Raw genomic sequence first — 21,636 nt, 5'->3', positions numbered from 1 at the left:
GCCTCAGTGTAACACGTCAATGTATGCTAAATGTATACTTACTTATATTACAAATTCATACAAATATGTGGCTTTATTTGATAATTATTTTAATTAAAATATGTTGAAATATGCAAAAACCACCCTATGAGCAATCTTAAATATTTTTTACCCGAAAGCCTAAAATGACCTAACTCAATTGAGTGAAATAAATTTTGGATTCAAAGAATACCTTAGCACAATATTATCATTCTTTCATTCTTGCTAAGGGTTTTTTTCATAAAATTTTGTGGCATACTGATATTTACATATTTCACATATTTCTATGTATGTTTAATAATATATTTTAAATATAATCATATTATTGTACCTGAAATATATTGGTACATATTTTCTGAGGTTTTGGAGCTATGGTAGATTTGACGGAAGCTTACCGTCGATTGATTTGTCGAAAAAAGCAATGCGGTTTGGCGGGATAGAATTCCAATATATCACTCAAATTATTGTTGTGGTGTGTTTATATTATCACCTGGCACATTTTACGGGGTAATAAATTTTCGTGTGAAAAAATAGTGGTGGTAGAACTCCGAAGGTCACTTTTTTCTGTCATCTTAGCAATGTGAGCAGAAAAAAATTATCTGCAAAGGCTATGCCTAAATAAATATGTCGTTTTTTATTCCTAGTTGGCATAGAGAAGTGATTTATTTAAATATATATCCATATAGAAGTGATGTGATAATTTTTTTAGAAGATGGAGACTTAAGGAAGCAATAACTCGAATAATTTCGTATACATGACATGTAATTCGTAGTTGAGATAGAAGTTGAACTATTACCTATAACAAGTGAATTTACATGCTAAATTACTTATGTAGCATCCATAAATATCAGCTGCACTTAAAAATACATTTGGTTGGTTTTTTGGAATGAGGGATAAGCCGATGATAAATTCTACAATCTTCCCTTCCGATTCTAGTTCAGCTCGAATCAATTCTCAATACCTATACAAAAACACGATAAATCTTTTTTATGCAGGCTAAACTACAAAACCTCTCCAAAAACATTTTACTCAGTCAATAAACACCTGACATTGCTGTCGTAAAAGATCTTGCTCTGACTGAATGCAGTTTTTCAACAAAGAATGTAATGAAATTGAAAGTATTCAGCTCCAATCATTGAAAATGAAAATCTCACATGAGAAGACGTAATATTTGCGTTTTATTGAATAAAATTTTGTAGACCCCTCTCAGTGTTTCTTACAATGGCAGGCAATCTGAGTGCGCCATATTCCTGCCTACAAGTGTTTATTGCTACAGTTGGTGAACAAAATATTTTGTATAACCAAGCCCGCTTGAATAACTATCGTGTAATACCTTAAGATCGTCTAAAAGCTAAATATTAGTTAACTTTATCCGCCACGATCGTAAAAATACGCTTTGTGAAGCTATATTTTTCACGGTGAAATCACATAAGGAGGAGATTTTGCGTTCAGGAATTACTAAACATGTATTAGCCGAAAATATAATCAGCAGTTAATTTAGCAAATATTATGAACAAAATATATGGTTGAGAAAGTAGCTTATCTCGAAAAGTTAGATCAATTTTTTATTCGCAATCGGACTGTTATCAAATGAAGGAAGGAAGTAGCATTTATCACCGATGACAGAGGCATGCCGCTGCGACAGTCGGGACAGGGGTCCTTCACTTACAATTGGACCCAAAATCGCGATTTATGAAAAGGATTCGAGATACTGAACCACTGCCTCCATGAATATTTTCACTCAGTGTTTCCCGGTCTCCAGTCTTACGCCCTTAGAGCATAGCAGCGGCCTCTTTGCCAAAAATGTTAGCTTTGGTTACTTGACGCTGTCATGCTTATTCCGTCCTAGGTAATAGGGCGGTTTCCTATTATATTTTTATTGCCTAAATCGGAAGATTATTACTCCTGGAGAACGCATTTGAATCTTTTAGATTTTTAAATGACGGTATCTATTTTTCGCGATTTAATGAAAAGTGAAAATTTTCAAGCATGCGAAAAGGCGACGGCTAAGTATGAATGCTGGGAAAAGCCCGTGTGACGTCATTCTGGTTCCGGCTGCCGCCGTGTGAGGCCACCTTGGTGCGAGGCTATGAGCGCCGCTACGATGCAGGCTGCTTGCAGGTAGCAGAGTACCCTGCTAGCAGGTAGCGCTTGGATTAAGCAAGGATTATTAATACCTTATCAAACGAAGGAAACTTTCCGACCACAGGCAATTTTACTACGTGATTATTAAGAGATGTTTCCCTGAGCTCTGTGCCTCATGCATGCATTGGTAATCTCAGACGATGTAAAACTCCTGTCTACTCGTATAGAATCTAGGTCCCTGTGACGTCACATACAGTGGCATCGCATGGGCGCCAATCTGGCCTTTTTCGAATGAGGTTAAAATTTACCATCAACAATCGTCTAAACTGGGATTTCTCAAGCCAAATAATTTGTATATTATGAATTCACTAATGGTGGGTAACGAATCGCAATCAATGCCTTTCGCTTTCTTTGGTGAAGGAAACTACCCTGTTGTGCTCCCAAGGTAGCTTAATGACTCCACTTGCTCCAATCTCTCTGCTTAGAGGAGAATGTCGGCCGCGGTTTACCCCCTTCCGTATACAAGTAGTGTTAGTATCTTGGTTTTCTTCCTAGTCGATTTCATATTGTGCTCCTGAAACACTTTTTCAATTTTGGAGATCGATTCATGCAGGTCTTCCCCTTTCCCTGCGATGATTTAAATGCCACCTGCGAATCGTAGCATATTTATTCCTTCTATATTACCGTTGATCCCCTTGATTCCTTGTTCTTCTACGTCTTCCATTGCTTCCTCCATGTACATATTGGAGAGCGCTGGTGATAGTTTACATCCTTTCCAGACCCCTTTGTTAGTTCTGGCCTTTGTATATCTTTCTCCTTGCGAGAGTGTTTTGGCATCCTGGTCCTTGTTGAGGTGGCTGATTAATTATTCGCTGCCACCGTAGTCTAATACAATTTTCTCCATCGTATCGAACAAATTATTCCATTCGAAATTATCGAATTCCTTTTCTTAAACCACCAAGGCTGCATAAAACTCCTTGCGTGCGTGGTTCATTTTCGCAAACAGTAGTCTAAGTCATAGGGTTTCCTCTCTTGTTCCGCTATGCTTCCAAAATTCAAACTAGTTTGCTGACAGCATTTCTTCAATTTTGCCTTCGATATGTCCCTTTTATCCAACAGAAAATTTTGGAGGCTTATGATACTAGGCTCAGGGTATGGTGCTCCTCACATTTGTGAGCCCTTGCCTTTTTCGCTACGGTCACAATCGCGCTCCTCTGGAAGTCTGTAGGTAACTTTCCTGATTGGTAGCAATCTCAAATTATTCCATGTAATACGTCTGTGATATCTCGCGTAGTGTTTTGATTATTTCTCCACTGATTATCTTCTTCGGGTGCTTTTTAATTATTTATAGCTCTAACTGCTCATTCAAATACTCTTCTTACTATTCCAGGACCATGGACCATCCTAAATCCTCCACGGTTGTCTTCCTTTCTGGATAAACTCATGAAAATACGAGGAATTGTCCTCCTTTTGGTTTTAAAGTGTTCACTTTCAAAAAGTCAGCATAAGAAACTCCAATAAATACCTAAAAATGCTACGAGCACTTTTTTATTTGTAGATAAAGTTTAAACTCATGAATATCGGAAACATGACTTTATAGTGCATAAGCCGCTTTCTCCCGAAATTTTTACGAAGTATGAAATCATGAAACTCTTGATTGACTGCTGAAGAAGATAAAAATGAAAACATTAGTAGCACTATGGATTTTTTTCATTATATGTTTACCTAAATTCCTGTCACTGCGCCACAAAATTGGAAAACTAAAGAATGTAAGCCAACATCAGAGACAGGTTAAGGGGGGATGGCAGAGCTGATGGGGCGGCCATACCCGGTAATTTCTAAAAAAAAGTTAAAATTATGGTAATCCAAAAGATGAAAGCATTTATTAGTCTGACCCTTAATAGTTAATTACACCCAGCTCCATATTTTTATAACAATTTCCTAACTTGTTCCTCTAATATGACATTTACATTTGCATTTGAATCCTACGTTCACGTTCCATGGTATGTTATTTTCGTCTGCTACGGTGCCAATGGCATAACCGTCCGTTGATAACATTTAGACAGAACTTACTTAATGACAACTAAATTACCAAATCATGAATAAATAGCAATATCCGGTACCAATATTTTAAAAAAGAAAATACGATTTCAAGGATAAATGCAGTAATTCATTCCAGCAACAACAATCCCCATCACATGCAAACTATATTTCGATGTTTTAATATTGTTTCCTTCGCTTCGGTAGGCAGAGCACTACTACCACACATTATATAAGCATTGTTAAGAAGTTACCCAATATCGATTATCTTAATCTAACAATAAGTTGTAATTTCCGCAAATAAAAAGATTTAAAATGACAACAAACTGCGTACCAATGAGTCTTCACTTGTTTCTACCTTTCTTTCACTGGTGGTGACACGTCACATGACTTCTAACTTCGGATATATTCGGTTTTTCCCTGTTTGGGAAGGAGGGAGAATCGTACCGACTTATTTGAAACCGATGACCGTACAGAATCGCTGAAAGTGCCGTCGTCGGTACGGAATCTGTTGTCGGTACGGAATGATGTCCAGTTGGTGGGCTTGAGAGGGAAACCGATCGGTGCGGTACCGACGAAATACAGAATACGGCCCCTGGAGGTGAAGCGTCACGTGCAACTCGTCACCAATTTTCCGAACGACGCACAGCTGGCTATAAATAAAACAAAAGAAAATTTGGGCAAATTTAGAAATTGACAACGTGACGGGATAAATATTTCATAGGAAACGAATGGCTGTGGATAAAAACAAAGGCCGTCTTGCACAACTCAGAAAAAAAAACTGGATATTTTTGGGATCTTTCCTTCTCGTCACCTGCGCTGACCATCTCCCGTCAGTTCTTGGGGTGCTCGTTATCTCAGCCTGCTGACGCATGCCAAGCACGCCCTGCTTGCTGCCATTGTCCCCAACATGAATTAAGGCAATGGCTTTAATGCTCTCCTGGGGTGAGTGGGAGTTTGGGGGAACACCTTGACCGGGACAATAGGGGGGAAGTGGTGGTGTTGTTTGCCTGAACTTAGTCTCACAGCGGGACAGAGGGGTGGTATCATTTATGTTTTTATTGAACCAAAAACAATCATAAATGATGCTGTTGCTTGTTTTATGCTGAAAAACAAGTACAACAATATAAAATTAAAAAACATAAATATTTGCTACAAATTTATAAAACTCAAGCAATTCATACGTTAGGGATAAAAAATAAATGTTATCACAGTATTGCGCCCCCTAAAAAGTATAACATGATCCGTTTACTGACAATATCTATAAAAACTGAATGTTGGTTTTAAAAAAGCCGCCATATTGGAGAATATCCGCCTTTCTGTGGCATAATTCCCAAATTACTTAACACTCCCGAGTTTCTTATGCCAATTTAAATTTAAAATGACACACCGTGACGTGGAAAAATAGATTTAAGAAAATCACTCATTTTGTTGCAAAAGTATTATTACGAGCTGAGAGGCAAAATAAATGTCAATTTTGAAACTCCGAGACATTTACGAAAATGTCCTTAATATTTTCCATGAAATGAGACATTACTTTTCAGAAGTACAGAAATTAAGGTCTTTGCTGTGTCATTTCCCCTAACGCAAATTACCATGAATGGGTGCATAAGAGCATGGATACAAGAAACCCGAAATTAAGAGCTAAGGTGCAGAGAGCAGCTTCTCTACTTCATCCTGTGAGATTATGTTAATAGGTTAACATTAGGCTTAGATTATGTTAAATTGAACTAGCTAGGTTAAGCCCAAGCATGCGAATTACCAACGCCATGTTTTAGTTCATTCAAAGTGATTGGGGGGCAATAATTAGCGGGCATCTGGGTTTCATTATTTTTCGGCCACTTATGAGTAAAGCATTAATTCAGGAGGTAGATTGAATGCAAATTAACATTTTTCAATATATTATGAGAATAAAAGTGGTAACAATTGGAATGAATGAATTTCGGTAAACTTTACCACATTTACGCGCTGCTTGCCCGGCGGTTGCATAAAATGCTCTACTTGCTGCTTATATACGATTGTGAGGACACGGTGCAATATTTTTTTGCGAGCGGAATCATCGACCGTTACGTAAACAACTAGTAATTACGGTAACTGTTTACCATGTATTCAATTGCATTTCAAATAAGTTGATATTTTTGCCAGCAGAGGCATGGGCGTATCCAGCGGGGGGCAACTGCACCCCACTGCCCCCCCCCCCACCTAGAAGCGAAAATAAATTTAGTTCAAAACAAAAGTTATGAGCAAATTTTCCTTTTGAAGAAAAATTATATTAGTATAAGACATGGAACTTTAATAAAAATAACTATTTTTTCAAACAAATAATTATAAAACTAATAAATTGCTGTCATAATTTACTTAAAAGTTTGGTTTCATTAACCTTTTCTGTGCAAAAAAATTACAACTTGAAAGACCACGGCTAGTTTCCCCCCCCCCCCCCCCCTAGTTTTTATTCTGGGTACGCCCATGATCAGAGGTTTAAATTTCATTCCGCGTAAAAGCCCAAATTTTCAACCATAAGAAAAGCATAGGAATTAATAGGTTTTTAAGTTGTCTTTTCCAATTATTTAATTGCATTTGAGGTATTAATTTTAAACTTCCACCGTGAGAAGGGGATAAGAAATCAATTTTCCTATAATGATATTGCAATTTCATCAACAAATCTTTCTCACCAATCCTTTTCTCACTACTTGCGGATAAGTTGCCTATGCCAGACCGAAGGATAAAATATACACACAGGAAGACATCTACCGGCCAAGACTATTACGATTTCCATGGAGGATCAGCAGCGTGCGGACTCTAACGTGAAGTCTGCGAACTTTCAGGCGGAACAAAAACGAGCGCGTGGCAAAATCCAATTTCAAATTAGCGACCATTAAATGCCAAAGTTTCATGAGTTTTTCGACCATAAAAGCTTTGTCTTCGCCAGACGAATACTGTTTAGCTGACGGTATTATCAAATATTTCCATTAAAAGGAAACATAAACTTGCTTCAGAGCTTACGTATTGCAATGAAATAAAATTCAACACACGAAGTAAAGAACAACAGCCCCATTACCTCATAAAAGTATTTTAATCATCACAGTTTTCCTTTATATTAAAATTGTATAAAATTGCAGCTTAATGGCAATGTCTACAGTTTTGGGTAATATTTTCAAAGGTACGTTTTCGTCATAATTAATTTCTACGCACAAATCGATATAAAACATAATCGTATTTATAACCTTAAATAAAGCAATATTTCCGAAGTACTCCGTTAATCAGGCTTAATTTCCTTCCATGATTTTATACCCTAATTAACGTAAGCAAAGGCACGATATTCAATGGAGAGCCAGGCAGATAAACGTAACTGAGCAGTTACAACACTGTGCAGAGAATGGATGCTACGGCACTTCGTCATCAATGATTGGAATAGAAAAATGATACCAATACCTTTACATCATTTGGTGAATTTTATTTCATTGCAATTCCCATCATATAATTTCTCTTCTTTTTATTGGATTTTATTGCTTTAGTTGACGAAAATATGGCCTTCTTTTTCTCATTGAATTTGGCTTCTTCAGTCCCAGCAAAGAAGTATTTCCAGACAAAATTTAATTTAGAAGTTTTATTTCAAATGGTTACACTGACGGAAAGAGAGCATTAAAATTCGTTCAATTGCATTTTTTATGAGTAATCTTTATTGGAATAGGAATAAGAGTTTCTCTCAAATACTGATAAAAACTAATGGGTTTTATGCCACAAGAATCCATACCGTGGAAAGATCTGCCATATTACCACCGATTATTACATCTCGTTCCTGTTGGAAAAATACATTAAATGCCATCATTGATATTAAAAGAAAGATATGATTTATTCACAAGAATGATCTTTGATTCTAAAAATGTATAAGTCCAGACAAACTAACCGAACAATGAAGGATCCTACGACAGTTAATTTTTTTGAATGAAACTATGGGATACACGTAAGAAGTTAACTTGTAAAGAGGATGTGAAATTCTAATTTTTCGTGAAAACTCAGAGGAAAGCATAAAATTTTTCAAAATGTCGTAAAATATCTTTATCGAAAGTGTAAACCCTCCTTTCTGGGTGTAATGTGAAATGTCTTCCACCATTGCTACACATTTACTAACAATGATTATGTCATACAATACACGATATATAAGATGCACAAAAAATGTTATGGAGGAAGATCAGAAATTTAAAAGCACTAAGCAAAAATATTAACCATGCAAACGATGTACATATAGCCTGATCTGAATATTTCATTACGTTTGAAACGCAAAACTGAAGAGAGATGATAAGAATTCAGGGAAGAATAGCGTGTGAAGTTGAATTCATGATCCTAGGTTTGAACTTGATTCGAGGTATAAGGTTCATGAAAAAATTTCACAATCATAACGACTCATTAGACAAGAATTTCTTGAATATCTGGTGACAACCCGTTTTGCTCTCAATGAAAGCTAACGTCATTTCCGACAGAAATTTTTTTCAGACACATTTTCGCCAGCAAAGTTAAACGACCGTCCAATTTCGATGACTCAGGTTTGCTCATCTTTCTTGGACTATTTTCTGCTCAAAAATCGTGACCACGACACACGACATTAGTTTCATGAGGACCCTTGCTGGATTGTCGGTAAGTCGGTAAAGTTAAAATCGGTGCAAAAAATTTATATCCGTCCTGATTCATGTCAAACGAAACCTTTCCTTTTATAACCTTTTAACTCATCAAGTGACGAAGAAGAAGAAGAATACATCGTGCAAGGAGGCGTGGATCGAATAAAGTGTTCATCGCCGCTAGGCACGACGCCACGTCTGAACTTTCCCTCACGAAGACGAGGCAGCTGAAAACGCGATCCCTTCGCGATGGCACGAGCAAGGGGAGAGGGAACCCGTGGCAGTGATGCGGGCACAATCTCCATTAGGTAAGCTTCACAAATATTCATGGCCGTACTAGTCCACTGCTCCGCAATGATCGAATAATTGTAAACAGTTTATAATGTAAAAACTAGGGATGAGTCGATTCCACTTTTTTCGATTACGATTCCAATTCCGATTGATTCAAATCCATTCCCGATCATCGATTTTATTTATTTTAGAATTGAATGGCATAAAAAAAACAAAGGCAATCAAGTGGCCCAAAAAGTATATTTATTCAAAAGAGCGAATTAGTATTATAGTAATATATCCTCAAAATTCAGACATAATTTGTTAACTTATTAGCATGTATAATGCATAATGGCTAAGGTGTGTGGCGGACTTCATGCCCCAAGCTTTTCATCTATTTTCAAAATATTTATCTTACTGGAATCGATGGAATCGGAATCAACTTTAGACGATCGATTCTCCATTCCGATTCCGTGCCCGATAATCAGTAGAATAGTGAATCAGCATTTGGAATTGACTCATCCCTAGTAAAAATCAAGTCGCAGTGACAAAATACGGACCTAAATATGAGGAAGCAAGAATAGGGAAAGGAGTGACACACAGGTGTGTGTCCTCTCATTTTTTAAGTTTACGTTGAGAAAACCGTCAGCGAAATCAATGAGAAGGCTTCAGGTGTCAATATCCACGGAGAAATATTTAGAACGATGCGATTTGCTGACGACATATCAGTCACGCCCGAGACAGAGAATGATCTGAAGAGGACTCTGATAAATATGGAAAGGATAATTACCACATATCAGCAAAAAATTAATAGGAATAAAACAAAGATACTAGTAAGCAGCAAAAGAGAGGAGACGGGGTTTACTATTTAACTAGGAAAAGAAGCTAGAAGAGGGGAAAGAGTTTTGCTACTTTGGTAGCCTATTAACCAGCGATGGACTAAGCAAAAGTATAGCAAGTAAAATAGCGCAGACTAAGAGATCATTCTACAAAAAGAAAAAAATACTTACAAATGAGAATAAAATATTAGAAGTAAAGAAACAATTCATCATATACTATATATAGAACATGTTTCTGTATGGGAGCGAGTCTTGGACGTTTACAGAAATGGAGAATGCAAGATAGGAAGCATTCGAAATGTGGTGCCACCGGAGAATAACGAGGATCAAATGAGTTGACAATGTTAGTAATGAGGCAAATTTAATAAGCGTGGGAGAAAAAAGCTTTCGGAAAACCTTAAGGAGAAAATGGGACGACTTAGTTGGCCACATTATGAGGCAAGATGACCTGACGAAAACAATCGTAGAAGGACAGGTGGACGGAAAGAAGGGCTAAGGACAGCCCCGAATAAATTACAGAGGACAGGTTAGTGACGACGGAAAAGAGAATAAATGCATCACTATGAAAAGGCAAGCAGATAGGAGAACGGAATGGAGAGATACGCGAAACCAATTTACGATTGTTGACAAATGATGATTTTGATACTATGGAGCGCTACTTTAAAAGAAGTCCCCAGGAAAGGATCGAATCAAAACTATAAAATAATATCATCTTGCTCAGGGTATTATTTTATAACATGGTCGGAGCAAAGTATTTCCACACACCAATCTTACGCTTGCGGTTTTATTAACCCGTACACATTCTGTTTAGGATGTGAATCTAAGAATTGAAACTTGTTTTATCAATTGTTGTATTATGTATGCACAATCACCTATAACAATACAAGAAAGCCTGAAAATCACATATTTCTCCCTTCGGTTTACAAGCAAGAATATACAAACATTATTACAATATAAAGTAACCGTTAAGTATTGCATATGTATTAGAATTTATTAGAGACGAATGATATTTTTTGTACACTTTTTTTTATTTTATTTTTTGACATGTATACTTTTCCTTTAAATATGGCTTTCTCGTATCTCGTTGATCGTCTTATCTTTGCTATACTCATCGCTCGTTGAATTTGTAGAATAGTAGCAGATATTTTACTCTACACGCCATGTACCCCAACCAGCTTTTCCTTGGCTTGCCTCTCCGTCGACTTCCATTTGGCTTCCACCGCAACGTTTGCTTTGGGAGTAGTTTACAATTTTTTTAAATATTTAAATGTTTTCCTTGGAGTTTTCATGCAAAATTAGGATCTCACATGCTCCTCATATATTCACTTTATGCGTTTATCCCATTCGTTGCATGTGCCTACACCACTTCAATTGCTGAGTTTTTATTTCGTCCACCATCATATCACTTATATGCATTATTTTCATAATCCTTAATTTCCCAATTATTTTTTTTTTGTTTTTTCGGATACTCTTGGCCATGGTTTCATTTCCTAGATCAATAGTAGCTTTCTGATTTTTTTTCTTTAGTGGTCATATTTCATAATCGTAATTTACTAAGTTTTTCACTATCACATTATATATTCTCTTTTTATTTTCATTGGAAATTTTCTATCATAATGGAATCATAAGGGAAAAATAACGAGTCTCATTGTGTAGTGCATTTTCAAATATTTTTAGGATCAAAAATAATAAAGCGAAAGTGTTCGCCTCCGTTGCGATAGCTAGTGCAAAAGCATTGAGACTGCTGGCTGTGCGTGAGCCCGCATTTCGCCGTCCTCGCGAATGCTGATGACGGAGGCTCGACCGTGGGAAGATCGCGAGAGAATGGCCGTCAAAACATGCGGGAGGTAGGCACTCGGTGAGCGCACATGAAAGAGGAGAAAGTCGCGTCCGCTGAATCCCCTTTTAATATGTCGTTACACCTGCAGTCCGCCAGTGGCGTTCTTCCCGCCACAAACGTCACAGAAATGAGCAACCAATGGAGGACATCGGTTTTGCACGGCTGGCTCTCCCATCCGCAATTTCTGCATTTTATTACACAAGATTAATGGTATATCTTGATAACTAAATCCATTATAAAGCAGGTCCGTTTAGTTTAGTCCATTAGGGTTTTGTTTATATTGCGTTTAATTCTGGAAACTTGGGAAAACGGGACGATATGAAACTAGCAAAATTTCCATAACATTGAAAAAATTATAAGCCGTAACTTGACTTCAAAAATGCCAGAAATATAAATAAATCGAAAAAGAGGTATAATTCCATTATTTTCTTCTGAATTAGAAAAGCCTCTCGGCTAAGACTTAAAGCAAGCGATTGAATGATTGATAATGACCATTATATAGATAGGTGGCAGATGGATCTCCCACTTTGCTATGAAAGGAAGTGGAAATAGCTACACATTTACTACTTTTGGATATGCCAACCATCCACCTACCCTATCGGAAACTTTTTTTATCACCGTGAACAATTTTTTTATGCTTTGCAGGCTTTGGCTGAGATTTCAACATTGATTCCACTGCGTACCAGGGAGAAATACTCATCCATTTCCAAGCACCCTATGGGTGACATGTAGGTTATCATGCCAATGTAGAATCATAACTTGGAGTAGCTCAAAACTGGAAATAATAGCTTTTCAAAGATAAGTTTGCAGCTCATATGAAAATGAAGCGATGCTGAGCGACCAAAAGGACGTCCCCGTCATATTCCGTTGGAAAAGGCGCTCCCAGAAATAGTGAGGCACAGTTAAGAAGACGCAGACATCACTCCCGATGAACTGGTCGAATTCTATTTTATTCCTGGTTAAATACCCGTTTAAAACTTCGGCAAGAATGGCGAAAATTTCGGAGTATATGAAGTACACCCTGATTAACTTAATGAACATTTACCTGGACCTCAAATATCAAAATTTTACCGACTAGAAAATACTGAGGCATTATTGTCATGTTTAAAACAAACTAAAAATGTTGAAAAGGGCCTACTCAATGCAGTCAGAAAATTTCAAGATGTGAATTTTAAAGATGCAGCATGTAAGGAAAGAAGGAGAGTGATGTGCCCTTGAAATACGCATGCGCACTAGATAGTCGCGCATGAGGCTCCATCTTGGGAAGAGGCACAATTGCACACGCTTGGCAGTGATAACAGATTTTGAGGACATCGAAAAGGAAGATTTTCGGCAGAGAGGCACGAAAGACCGGGAGGACAATGGTGTGCACTCAAAAGAGTGAGAGGATTTTAAGTTAGCGCGCAGATACCGAAGGGAAACGGTGTCGTGCGTGCTCTATTCCCATCATGCTTTTCCCTCGAAATGAGGATATTCAAATGCGGCCAACTGCCTCGTCGCTTGGTCGGAACGGAACGCCTGCACTCTGCTTAACCTGCGACAAGAGATTTCTCTCAGGAATATCATCAAATAAACAACGAACTGATGCAAAACATATAGTAAACCCAAAATCCCTGGTTATCCCTGGTTACGGTCCTTATGACGTATGACGTTTTGGAACCGTTAGCATTATCAAATGATGCGATAATAAAGCTGCAATCTTTGACTCACATGGCATCTCACTCCACCTCATGCAAGCTACAAAGGCTTTCACTGATTGCCTAACTGATTACAGTCAAGTGTCACTTATAATGGTCATAAAATAGTGCAGTCATGAACAGATGACAAATTAGTCGCCTATGCCGAACATCCATACTTATTTTCTGAATCCGATATTTCACACTGTATTATACACGCAGTAATCGCTGTAGTGATGTCAGTGGTGGATACATATGGCGGCGCTTGTAGGGCCGCCCGCGTTAACGAACATTCCAGAACCACAATTGTAATTTTTTTTATATCATAAGATGGCATTGCCTTGTATATGTGCACAATCAGTTCAACTAAAACTTTCATAAACTTTGCATGTGACTTGATTATTTTTTTATTACGAGAAAAGTAAAGGTGAAAAAGTATATGGTCAAAATGTTTTTTGCGCCCTCATGAGTTTTTTCTGGATCCACCACTGATTGGTGTTATACAATAAAGTAGTGTAAATTATTCCAGCTCTGTATTGCCTCATAATATTTGAGAGCAGATAAGATACCTACTCGTTTGAGAGGGAAGAAGTGATTTTACGTAACCACCAATGAGAAAACGCAAATCTCAAAAAATAACTCAGGTGGATAGTTGAGGCATTAGAGGTCCACCCTAATGAAATTCATCAACTTGAATACGAATTTTAAGCGATGAGCTTTTCAGGATTTGAACTACATATATTTAAATCAGATTCTCAAAGTTAGACTTGCACGAACTAAAAAATCAAGGAAAAGCGAAATTAAGAACTAGGCTTCTACCTATGACTTCCACGGAATGTAAATGAATGCTTCGAAAGTTATCCAACTCATTTGTATGTCATTGCATAGCCACTCAGTTATGTTCCTCAATAATCCTATGAAAACATTTTTCCATTTCCTATTATGATATTTTCCTCTCTCTTTCGGTTATTCACAATGTTTATCGAAAGTTTACAATTATTTTCACAAATTATAGGGAATTTTTAGTGCGCCATAAAGATCGCCATCGAGGTGTTATTCTGGAAAAATGTCAGTATTGAGACATACGTCTGTTATCTAGCGTGTGTTATCCGACGTTCTTCTCTAAACTTACTGCATTATACATCTTATATGCTGAAAGAGGGGTTAAAAATCTTCACCAGCATCACCAGAGCATCGGTGTTAAGGGCCGCTTCACAACAATATTCAAGGATCATGCCAAATATGTATCATTACCGTTCAAAAAAACCTAATGCTTCCAAAATAAATGCCATTTAAATTTACGCTTAAGAGTGGGATGATGTTCCGATCGGTTCGAAGGATGGAAAATATTTTATGCGCGAAAATATAGAGCCGCAGCATTGTTCGGACAAATAATGATGCTACATTAAAACGCAGGTTTAATAAATTAACCGCATTTCGAATGATAGCATAAATACGTACACGCATGAGCATTAACACAGTATTTGGGTTATTACACGCCTCGTACACTTTAACAACTCGACTCTAAACCAAGAGGCCTTCTACGACAAAGAGAAGAAGAGGAACTCTGCATGGATATTTTAATTTAAACATTAACTAATATTCGTTTTTATGTCAGTTTATCTGTATTGTAGTCCTGCGTTACATGGAGCGATGAATGCATGATAGGAGCTCACACCGCTTCCATACGTGCGCACTTGTTATTTTCACCTCGATACGCCCTCATGTGACGTAGACAGTGCTTGCTACACGTTAGTGACAAACTACCCCCTGCCAAACACCCTTGAGGTTGCTCGCTGGGTCGTATTTATAACAATTAAACTGTTTGGAGCAGCTAATTGGAGGAAATTGGACCTGAAAGTAAGGATATTTGGAAATAAAAAATCAAAGGAGGCCAATATGATAAGGGAAGACTAGCTCTGAGGTTGATTAAGTGAAAATGTAAAGGAAGGACTGATAAAAAGTGTGATATGGACATTAGTGCTCTTTGTTTCAATGACTTCGACGCCAGGGAAGAAAGATTTAAGGCTGAAGACTTTCGAGATAAGGGTGTAGATGAAAATGGTAAGCAGGAGAATGAAGAGAGTAAAATGGACGTAGTGAACGACAATTGACAAAGTTCTAGGCATAGTTGACGAGGAAATAAACTTATAGACGACATTTGAGGAGGCAGATGGTGCGTACACGGGGAAAACGGGTACTGAAAACCATTATGTTGATGAAGCGGGGAAGGAAAGAAAAAAGGGTAGATGGATTAGCATTAACAATAATACTACTGAAGAAGATAATTATTAATATCTGTATTTTGTCCAAATCTCCTGTTTGGGATCCAATCTAACAATACAATATCGTACCTAGAAAAATATATTTTTAAAATTTTCAATGCAATTAAATGCATGAAGATCAGACGGGACATTCCCTATTATCATCTTCAAAGGAAGTCTATCGTCGGTGATTTACCACAGTTGCTTCGATTTATAGGAAAATATTTCATCTTGCTTCTGCTTCATTAAAGCTCAATGCATCCACGGGTTAATATTAATGATAGGATCATTGCTATCGAAAGTGTTTGCATTGTCGGTTACCACAATGCAAAGCAGAAAAATGGTGTAAATCGTATTGATGCAATTCCTAGTGTATATAATTATTAATTGACATGTAATCCTATAGTTAAATAGGCGAAGTTGAAATAATAAGTGGTGCGTGCTCAAATTCTATCTCTACTACGCTTCCAAGTGTCCACTACAGTATGTGTGCTTACACAAGAATCTTAAAGCGAACATATTAAGGCGAGGCGTCAAAAAGCAACTTCCCATTCTTACGTCGCCACTTAACTGTGGGAAGTTGCTCTCCATAATAATTATGAAAATAGGAAAAGTATACGAATCGTACTTTGACGAAATATTTTTTCTCAAGAAAGCAAGGGAAACTGCGTTGTTTTGACACCATTGGAACGATCAAAGGTGTGAACAAAAGCTGCAATACTTGCTTCACAAGGCATCTCATTCTACCTCATTCAACCTACAGCTAAGGCTTCCACAGATTGGCTGACTGATTACGGCCAAGTTTCAACTAATAATGGCCATAAAATAGTGCAGTCGTGAACAGATAACAAATTAGTAGCCTACCCCGACAATCCACGCATATTTTCTTAAGTATGCCCATTAACTTTACCGCTCCACTCCATTCAATGTTTTTTTTTCGATCCAAGATCCAAGCATTCATGTTCCGGTTACATCCCGGGTTCTTCTCAACTAAGATCCTTATTACCGCTATTGCATTACGGTTTGACTTCCTATTCCTGAATCCGAACTGACCGTCCGACAAATGTTCGCTTCCCTCTCCTCCATTGGTCTACTAACAGCACTCAGTACCGGTTTTTTAAATCCCGATATGCAATTATAAATTATACTTTTTTATCACAGCAAAACAGCTTTCGAAGCCAAGCGGCCATAAAAACTAGTTTTCACTTTTTATTTGAAAATTCAAAGAAAATATGCTGCGCTTTTTAAAATAATCGAGGTAATACTAAATGAAGGAAACATCGAATGAAACTTAGTTGGCATATTACAGTAAAGTTTAAATTTGTGTACAATTAGGACTTTTTTTGGCCGAGCATATTATCTAAAGATAAACCTCCATTAAGGTGAACTCCCAGATCGACAGATTTCAGGCAACGAATTTTCTGGCTGCCGGTTGCCTCCTCCAAATACCATATCACACGAAGCTATACGAAATCAGAATTCAGACATAACCATCCGGGAAACTTAGATAGAACAACACTTCCAGGTAACGTTAGTAATATACATGGGGAATGATAATACGCGTTGTAGGAAGGGGTCTCCCCAAAGATTCAAAAAGTTTCGACAACACCGCAATACACCGATGATTGCCGTTCTTTGAAGTTAATAACCGCGAATATACCGTTAGATCTTCATATTTCACATCTAATTTAGCGTCCGGGTACGTTTTCTGTTTCTCGTTACATTTCATGGCAAACAATTAAGAGAACTTTATTTCATTAATCCATTATCAATGAAAAGTAAGAAACCAATTACAATAATAAATAAATAATATAGATAGAAATCCCAATTCAGTGTACCGTAACACACGAAAGTTGCTGCAGAATGTCCACACGTTTCATCCTCCTTCCCCTTTTTCATGAGGAGTTTTCCCACCACCACTACTTCACATGCTTCATGAGTCACGCTGCACGCGTGCAGCTCGATACAACTAGCAGAAAAACTTGTCGTGAATGGGCTCCTTAGGCGAATATGACAATTTTGTGACGTCAGTGGTTGATTTTGGGACCAAATTTCTCAATGATATAGTTTATTTAAGAAGTCTCTTTTCGATCATAATCGAAGATCAGTACTCTCCGGTTTACCAGTACATATATCGTGAAGACGATTAATACAACTACATGGTACACTATGAACCACCTTAAGAGTATTTGGCAGGGAGTGAGGTTTTTTACCAATATTCAGCAAGCTATATACTGCGTGTTCATTCAATGGGCATCTAGAGATAAGTAAAAGTATAGAATACCACTCGTGTGCAGGCAGTATGACCAGGAATGCCTCACTGCATGTAACAAAGAACAGATACACTTACACCGAACACAAAAAATGTCATAAATTAGTACTAATAATAAGTTTATACCGGGTCAGTATTAAACAAGGCAATTACTGCGGTCAAATGTAGGAAAAGCATGCATAAAAATAGTGACGAGTAAAATAAAAAAATCAAGAAGCCAACACATAAAATACGTCCAAGCGAATACAACGATGATTTCCATGAGTTTCACAACTGTTACTGTCCCTGAAAGTTCGAGGACAGAATGACATTTTGAGCCTATCTATTCTGAAATTTTTTGATACTATCTTCCTGCCGTGATTCCATCTAAACGACAGTAAGCGAAGGACAGTTTTCACATCCCCTGTGGAAAACACCGCTCTCGATTTTCAATCAGCCTATATTTTGCTTCTACGCTCAAATAAAAGTTCTCGGCATAACTCGTGCGAAATCTAGGAAACACAAGTTCGTTACGAGGCACGTATCCAGAAATTTACTTCGGGGCACCTTCGATGGTATGCGGGTCGCCTAAACTGATATTTAGTTGTCAGTTCATACTCAAAGAAAACCATATACTTGATTACATCGGGTACTTCAAAATGTTCAGCGGGTGGCGGGGTTTTAACGCATTGTAATATTTGTTACACTAATTTTTTTTGCACGCATGCGCACTGGTGTCAACAAACAAAACATTATTGGTGCTTATTAATCCGTGGTGTCTCACTTCACCAAACACTTGCTTCGTCAACTGAGCGCATTTACCGCGTCACGCTTGTCATTTCCTCCTCCGGCGTCATCATCATTTCCCATGCATCATTTGCTGCAGGAAGTTTAATGCAATAAATATATTATAAAGCGTTAAAATCCCACTTTTCATTTTGAAACACCCAGCATATTTCGCTACCTATTTCGTTTAAACAATGCTGAGAGTAAAATTAATCCCTTGTAATCAGTAGACGTTATGATGTTTCAACTATTTCCAAAAAATGAGGCGACAGAGAAAATATGCACCTGGGATAATGGACTCCTCAGCAGATATCGCGTGAAGACACCAATAGGGAAAAAATTTTGGGGGTTCCGAAGCCCCCTAGCTTTGCGCCAGGTCGGTACGTATTCGAGCTATTACTTAAGGTGGTAGAGTCCAAGGGGATGTACTGAATTCGGTTTGGGAGGGCAGAGTCAGGAAGCACGCTCGAGCGAGCACCGGTGGGGGGCAGGTGGCGGGGGCAGGTGGTGGGGGCGGAGGCGGGGGGCAGGGCAGTCGAGCGAGAGGCATCGGCGAGCGAGGACGTCTTCTCTTGGTGGCGAAGAGAGCGGCACGCAGCGGCGGAGGGAGCGCAACTTGACGGCGAGAGGTGCGGCACTTTAGCGGAGCGGCACTTGGCGGTGCGGACTGGCTGCAGCGCGGGTGAGCACCTCTGTTTATTTACCCGTTTACAACACTCTGCTGCCCAAAAGCGCACAGCGGCTGGATGCACCAGTGCATAATGGAAATCATCACGTCTTCATAACGGAATCTCTAACCCTACAAATATATCTCATTTATGAAATTGATTGGGATGCGAAATCCGTAGTGTCAAACACCTGCGTAGTCAACTGAGCGCTTTCGGCGCGTCAACATTTGTCATTTCCTCTTCCGGCGTCATCATGGTAGAACGGCAGCGTTTTGAACTGCGTCTTCCGACCATCCGGACATGCGTGCACTCTACGATTTCCGCTTACGATCGTAGGGATGATCGTAAGCACGATATTAATGCGGACGGGGCATAGTGGAGCAGTTCGGGATGGGACGGTCGCCGGTGGGAAAAGAGCCGATGCACGATAGTAACGGGATAGTCTTCTTCTCGCGACGTCTCTCCCTCTGATGACGAGTCGCGCCGCTTTTCTCCGAGAAGTCGACGCGCGAGTAACTTGAGCAGCGTCCCCGTCGGGAGCGAAGGCACGAAATACTATAAGGTCACACGCTCGCTAACCTCACATCCCGGGTGAGTGTTCTCTCCCGTTGAAGTTTCGCTGCCATCTAATGTTAAGAGACGGCAAGAAAAATGATTGAACAAGTGAAAGTGATACCAAAGTCTCTGATTGGCGCAAGTTCATGCATGGGCAGAGTTTATAGAGTTTTATGTTGAGGGGGTCAGCGATCCTGACGTGAGTTTTGAAGCTATGGAATACCCTACAGTGAAATGGGTGATGGAAAGTGATGTTTTTTTTGGCTTATTTAAAAATTTGATGTTTTTGTTATCATTGCACTTGAAATTACAGTTTTTTTTACTTTTTTCGGACAAATTACCATTTGAGGCTCCCCCTTCCCGCCCCAAAACTCCGCCCATGGGTTCAGGCATAGCAAATTGGCAATGAAATATTTAAATGGACATTCCAATTTGTTATGCCATTAAAATTCTCGTGTTGATAGCGTATTTGTTTTGCGGAAGCAGCTCCTTCATCTGTTTAATTTGGGGTTCGTCGAGAGCAGTATTTCACCCGTGGCGCACGCCCCGACCAAACCAGCCAACCGGACCGGGGCAGAGTGAGTGGCCTTCCGCAGACCATCCTCACACGCCAGCCGCCAACCGTTTATTTGGCGTCGTCACGTCTGTTGCGTTGACGACCGATCCCCAGTCTTCGCCCGTTTCCCTGAGGGGGGCGCCAGCGAGTCTGGTGGACGCACCTCGTTAATTGCGCTGATAGCGTACACTGAAAATTATGCATTCGTCCGGTCGAGATGAGGATGTGGCAATTTGGTAGTGAAACTTACATTCCACAACTGCCATCTCTCCATTACCTTAAATATATATAAAACTCTTCCATTTATCCATAGTTTTGCGACTGTTTACAGAAAATATCCAGGCTGACGGCAAAAGATTTTTAAACTTTACACAGTCGACTGATGTTAAAAAATCACTGCCTTAATTAATCACCCCTCTTTGAATCTTTCCTATGTCTTCCCAACAGTTTTATTATTGTTCATTAATCAAATGTAAGTTATATGCAAAAATAAGATGAATAAAAAATGATATAATACGCTCAACGTAGCAATAAAAATTGTTTTTAAAAATGAATGATAATGAAGAAAAGATAAAATCAAAGAGCCCTCATTTATATATCATTAGTAATAGCTGATCTTCCTAGTTAAATCAACACTTCCACAGATAACGGAAACATATGCGCAAACTTGAAATCCCATGGTCAATTGGCTGGTTGGACTCATTGGTACGGACATGTGTCGAGCCTTAGTGCGTAGAATCTGCCGTGTTAACGAGGATATTTGGCAAACAGGTTTAGGGGTTTCTGAGGAGAAAAAACGATTTCTGAGTGAGTGGCAGTCAGCAATTGATACCAGTTTTATGGTATTGTAACTTCTCGTTCACGCTCATATGATTTGATGAGCCATTCAGATGCATTCTGTATCTTCTAGTTCTGTGTCACCACAAGTAACCGCCACTCATAACGAGGGTGACTTTGATCAGCGCAGAGTAGAACTTGGAAGGAAGGAACGTGAAGTGAAAAAGAAGCGTGAGTGGGGAAAATTAGCCTGTTCTATATGTACCCATCCAGAAATATTTCCTATACATTACTTGGTATGTGAAATTCTGCCAATAGAATCTGCCGAAGGTACTTCCGTATTGATAGCATATGAATAAAAGTTTCACGCTTTTAATATAGTTTCATTTCATGAT

At 38.6% G+C, this 21,636-nt stretch overlaps 1 protein-coding gene across 1 annotated transcript in view; it reads left to right on the top strand.

The window, feature by feature from the left end:
- The first annotated feature begins 19,222 nt into the window (after positions 1–19,222).
- LOC124170903 (cadherin-23) overlaps positions 19,223–21,636 on the top strand; it is a 102,972-nt gene continuing 100,558 nt past the window's right edge. The window contains exon 1 of the mRNA XM_046549949.1: positions 19,223–19,367. The gene's annotated coding sequence lies outside the window, so the exon portion shown is untranslated. The remainder of the gene's footprint in view (positions 19,368–21,636) is intronic.

The sequence above is a fragment of the Ischnura elegans genome, chromosome X (assembly GCF_921293095.1).
Source record: "Ischnura elegans chromosome X, ioIscEleg1.1, whole genome shotgun sequence".
Classification (NCBI taxonomy): Eukaryota; Metazoa; Arthropoda; class Insecta; order Odonata; family Coenagrionidae; genus Ischnura; species Ischnura elegans.
The sequence above is the reverse complement of the archived record's forward strand: the minus strand, read 5'-3'. Positions and strand labels throughout refer to the sequence as shown.